The sequence below is a fragment of the Schistocerca serialis genome, unplaced genomic scaffold (assembly GCF_023864345.2).
Source record: "Schistocerca serialis cubense isolate TAMUIC-IGC-003099 unplaced genomic scaffold, iqSchSeri2.2 HiC_scaffold_494, whole genome shotgun sequence".
In the NCBI taxonomy this organism is placed as follows: domain Eukaryota; kingdom Metazoa; phylum Arthropoda; class Insecta; order Orthoptera; family Acrididae; genus Schistocerca; species Schistocerca serialis.
Genome location: NW_026048075.1, coordinates 1 through 5,000, shown reverse-complemented (window position 1 = coordinate 5,000; position 5,000 = coordinate 1). Strand labels below are relative to the sequence as shown.

The window sequence follows — 5,000 nt, the reverse complement described above, 5'->3', positions numbered from 1 at the left end:
TGTGCTGTCATATGGGCCACGACCCGAGCGGCAGCGAGCGGCAGTCGAGCAAAGTCGGGACAAGTCGGGACGGAAGAGGACAGGTGCGAATGCACTGCACGGATCACGCAAATATGTGGATGCGAAGCGCGCCGCGCGGCGTGTGTCAGGTGAGGAAGCTGCCGGGGGCGCTCTCCAGCAGGACACTGCTACACCCCGCACAGCCCCCCGCCGGATAACGGCTGTCTCACGCAAGTGGCGGCGCGGCGCGGCGCGCCCGCCAGTTCGGCAGACGCCTCTGAGACGCCGGACGCGCACAACGCGCCGCCTTCGAGGCTCCAGCTGTTGCGGAAGGACGTGCTCTGCGTCAAATGTGTCACCGAAAACTGCGATTGTGTGTGTTGGGAGAAGAGGCAGAGGCGTCTTCTGTCGTGCGGCTACAGTATAAGGGCGCCAACGGCCATACCATGTTGAATACACCGGTTCTCGTCCGATCACCGAAGTTAAGCAACATCGGGCCCGGTTAGTACTTGGATGGGTGACCGCCTGGGAACACCGGGTGCTGTTGGCTCCCCTTCGTTTTCTCCTTTTTACGCCGCTATCCCTGCCAGCCCTCTTTTCATACTACCTTTCTTTTGTTCAAACGTGCATCCTTAAGCGTTTTAAACGTGCTAGGAATGCCTTGAAAATAACGAAACACTACGAATCGACAGATGTGATGTGAAAGAAGTCAGGGCCACCTACTGTTTCGTAGCAGTGCAAAACTCCACCGAAAAAAAAAAAAAAAAAAAAAAATGAAAATAAACATAAGATACGATATTAATGGCCTCAGTTCGAAGAAGAATGCGCCAAGGACGATTTCTTAAAAGCGCCTGAAGGTAACAAAACAGTATGAACCGACAGATATGTTCTGAAATACGTCAGGGCTTGTTGTTTTGCAGCAGTGTACGACTCCAAACTTGTAAACAAAAATGTATCTTTCGCCGCTAGAAGAGATAGACGCTTTGGCGACCCTCCTGTGTCTTGTGTCCGTGTTTTCGCACCTTTGCACACGTCTACTGGCCGCAAACGGCGTCTCGGACACGCCCGTTAGGCCCACGGCCGTCTCGCAGATGTTTCTCTTGCTTGTGCTGTCATATGGGCCACGACCCGAGCGGCAGCGAGCGGCAGTCGAGCAAAGTCGGGACAAGTCGGGACGGAAGAGGACAGGTGCGAATGCACTGCACGGATCACGCAAATATGTGGATGCGAAGCGCGCCGCGCGGCGTGTGTCAGGTGAGGAAGCTGCCGGGGGCGCTCTCCAGCAGGACACTGCTACACCCCGCACAGCCCCCCGCCGGATAACGGCTGTCTCACGCAAGTGGCGGCGCGGCGCGGCGCGCCCGCCAGTTCGGCAGACGCCTCTGAGACGCCGGACGCGCACAACGCGCCGCCTTCGAGGCTCCAGCTGTTGCGGAAGGACGTGCTCTGCGTCAAATGTGTCACCGAAAACTGCGATTGTGTGTGTTGGGAGAAGAGGCAGAGGCGTCTTCTGTCGTGCGGCTACAGTATAAGGGCGCCAACGGCCATACCATGTTGAATACACCGGTTCTCGTCCGATCACCGAAGTTAAGCAACATCGGGCCCGGTTAGTACTTGGATGGGTGACCGCCTGGGAACACCGGGTGCTGTTGGCTCCCCTTCGTTTTCTCCTTTTTACGCCGCTATCCCTGCCAGCCCTCTTTTCATACTACCTTTCTTTTGTTCAAACGTGCATCCTTAAGCGTTTTAAACGTGCTAGGAATGCCTTGAAAATAACGAAACACTACGAATCGACAGATGTGATGTGAAAGAAGTCAGGGCCACCTACTGTTTCGTAGCAGTGCAAAACTCCACCGAAAAAAAAAAAAAAAAAAAAAAATGAAAATAAACATAAGATACGATATTAATGGCCTCAGTTCGAAGAAGAATGCGCCAAGGACGATTTCTTAAAAGCGCCTGAAGGTAACAAAACAGTATGAACCGACAGATATGTTCTGAAATACGTCAGGGCTTGTTGTTTTGCAGCAGTGTACGACTCCAAACTTGTAAACAAAAATGTATCTTTCGCCGCTAGAAGAGATAGACGCTTTGGCGACCCTCCTGTGTCTTGTGTCCGTGTTTTCGCACCTTTGCACACGTCTACTGGCCGCAAACGGCGTCTCGGACACGCCCGTTAGGCCCACGGCCGTCTCGCAGATGTTTCTCTTGCTTGTGCTGTCATATGGGCCACGACCCGAGCGGCAGCGAGCGGCAGTCGAGCAAAGTCGGGACAAGTCGGGACGGAAGAGGACAGGTGCGAATGCACTGCACGGATCACGCAAATATGTGGATGCGAAGCGCGCCGCGCGGCGTGTGTCAGGTGAGGAAGCTGCCGGGGGCGCTCTCCAGCAGGACACTGCTACACCCCGCACAGCCCCCCGCCGGATAACGGCTGTCTCACGCAAGTGGCGGCGCGGCGCGGCGCGCCCGCCAGTTCGGCAGACGCCTCTGAGACGCCGGACGCGCACAACGCGCCGCCTTCGAGGCTCCAGCTGTTGCGGAAGGACGTGCTCTGCGTCAAATGTGTCACCGAAAACTGCGATTGTGTGTGTTGGGAGAAGAGGCAGAGGCGTCTTCTGTCGTGCGGCTACAGTATAAGGGCGCCAACGGCCATACCATGTTGAATACACCGGTTCTCGTCCGATCACCGAAGTTAAGCAACATCGGGCCCGGTTAGTACTTGGATGGGTGACCGCCTGGGAACACCGGGTGCTGTTGGCTCCCCTTCGTTTTCTCCTTTTTACGCCGCTATCCCTGCCAGCCCTCTTTTCATACTACCTTTCTTTTGTTCAAACGTGCATCCTTAAGCGTTTTAAACGTGCTAGGAATGCCTTGAAAATAACGAAACACTACGAATCGACAGATGTGATGTGAAAGAAGTCAGGGCCACCTACTGTTTCGTAGCAGTGCAAAACTCCACCGAAAAAAAAAAAAAAAAAAAAAAATGAAAATAAACATAAGATACGATATTAATGGCCTCAGTTCGAAGAAGAATGCGCCAAGGACGATTTCTTAAAAGCGCCTGAAGGTAACAAAACAGTATGAACCGACAGATATGTTCTGAAATACGTCAGGGCTTGTTGTTTTGCAGCAGTGTACGACTCCAAACTTGTAAACAAAAATGTATCTTTCGCCGCTAGAAGAGATAGACGCTTTGGCGACCCTCCTGTGTCTTGTGTCCGTGTTTTCGCACCTTTGCACACGTCTACTGGCCGCAAACGGCGTCTCGGACACGCCCGTTAGGCCCACGGCCGTCTCGCAGATGTTTCTCTTGCTTGTGCTGTCATATGGGCCACGACCCGAGCGGCAGCGAGCGGCAGTCGAGCAAAGTCGGGACAAGTCGGGACGGAAGAGGACAGGTGCGAATGCACTGCACGGATCACGCAAATATGTGGATGCGAAGCGCGCCGCGCGGCGTGTGTCAGGTGAGGAAGCTGCCGGGGGCGCTCTCCAGCAGGACACTGCTACACCCCGCACAGCCCCCCGCCGGATAACGGCTGTCTCACGCAAGTGGCGGCGCGGCGCGGCGCGCCCGCCAGTTCGGCAGACGCCTCTGAGACGCCGGACGCGCACAACGCGCCGCCTTCGAGGCTCCAGCTGTTGCGGAAGGACGTGCTCTGCGTCAAATGTGTCACCGAAAACTGCGATTGTGTGTGTTGGGAGAAGAGGCAGAGGCGTCTTCTGTCGTGCGGCTACAGTATAAGGGCGCCAACGGCCATACCATGTTGAATACACCGGTTCTCGTCCGATCACCGAAGTTAAGCAACATCGGGCCCGGTTAGTACTTGGATGGGTGACCGCCTGGGAACACCGGGTGCTGTTGGCTCCCCTTCGTTTTCTCCTTTTTACGCCGCTATCCCTGCCAGCCCTCTTTTCATACTACCTTTCTTTTGTTCAAACGTGCATCCTTAAGCGTTTTAAACGTGCTAGGAATGCCTTGAAAATAACGAAACACTACGAATCGACAGATGTGATGTGAAAGAAGTCAGGGCCACCTACTGTTTCGTAGCAGTGCAAAACTCCACCGAAAAAAAAAAAAAAAAAAAAAAATGAAAATAAACATAAGATACGATATTAATGGCCTCAGTTCGAAGAAGAATGCGCCAAGGACGATTTCTTAAAAGCGCCTGAAGGTAACAAAACAGTATGAACCGACAGATATGTTCTGAAATACGTCAGGGCTTGTTGTTTTGCAGCAGTGTACGACTCCAAACTTGTAAACAAAAATGTATCTTTCGCCGCTAGAAGAGATAGACGCTTTGGCGACCCTCCTGTGTCTTGTGTCCGTGTTTTCGCACCTTTGCACACGTCTACTGGCCGCAAACGGCGTCTCGGACACGCCCGTTAGGCCCACGGCCGTCTCGCAGATGTTTCTCTTGCTTGTGCTGTCATATGGGCCACGACCCGAGCGGCAGCGAGCGGCAGTCGAGCAAAGTCGGGACAAGTCGGGACGGAAGAGGACAGGTGCGAATGCACTGCACGGATCACGCAAATATGTGGATGCGAAGCGCGCCGCGCGGCGTGTGTCAGGTGAGGAAGCTGCCGGGGGCGCTCTCCAGCAGGACACTGCTACACCCCGCACAGCCCCCCGCCGGATAACGGCTGTCTCACGCAAGTGGCGGCGCGGCGCGGCGCGCCCGCCAGTTCGGCAGACGCCTCTGAGACGCCGGACGCGCACAACGCGCCGCCTTCGAGGCTCCAGCTGTTGCGGAAGGACGTGCTCTGCGTCAAATGTGTCACCGAAAACTGCGATTGTGTGTGTTGGGAGAAGAGGCAGAGGCGTCTTCTGTCGTGCGGCTACAGTATAAGGGCGCCAACGGCCATACCATGTTGAATACACCGGTTCTCGTCCGATCACCGAAGTTAAGCAACATCGGGCCCGGTTAGTACTTGGATGGGTGACCGCCTGGGAACACCGGGTGCTGTTGGCTCCCCTTCGTTTTCTCCTTTTTACGCCGCTA

General features: G+C 54.9%; 5 non-coding genes across 5 annotated transcripts; all 5 read left to right on the top strand.

Annotated features, from left to right (window-relative positions):
• The first annotated feature begins 431 nt into the window (after window positions 1-431).
• Window positions 432-550, top strand: LOC126447212 (5S ribosomal RNA). Its single transcript, XR_007583663.1, has one exon. It is a non-coding gene; the product is annotated as a 5S ribosomal RNA (ribosomal RNA).
• Window positions 551-1,536: 986 nt separating this feature from the next.
• LOC126447211 (5S ribosomal RNA) lies at window positions 1,537-1,655 on the top strand. The gene has a single exon (XR_007583662.1). It is a non-coding gene; the product is annotated as a 5S ribosomal RNA (ribosomal RNA).
• A 986-nt stretch (window positions 1,656-2,641) lies between these two features.
• LOC126447210 (5S ribosomal RNA) lies at window positions 2,642-2,760 on the top strand. Its single transcript, XR_007583661.1, has one exon. It is a non-coding gene; the product is annotated as a 5S ribosomal RNA (ribosomal RNA).
• Window positions 2,761-3,746: 986 nt separating this feature from the next.
• Window positions 3,747-3,865, top strand: LOC126447208 (5S ribosomal RNA). The gene has a single exon (XR_007583659.1). It is a non-coding gene; the product is annotated as a 5S ribosomal RNA (ribosomal RNA).
• A 986-nt stretch (window positions 3,866-4,851) lies between these two features.
• On the top strand, window positions 4,852-4,970 carry LOC126447196 (5S ribosomal RNA). Its single transcript, XR_007583648.1, has one exon. It is a non-coding gene; the product is annotated as a 5S ribosomal RNA (ribosomal RNA).
• Window positions 4,971-5,000: the final 30 nt, after the last annotated feature.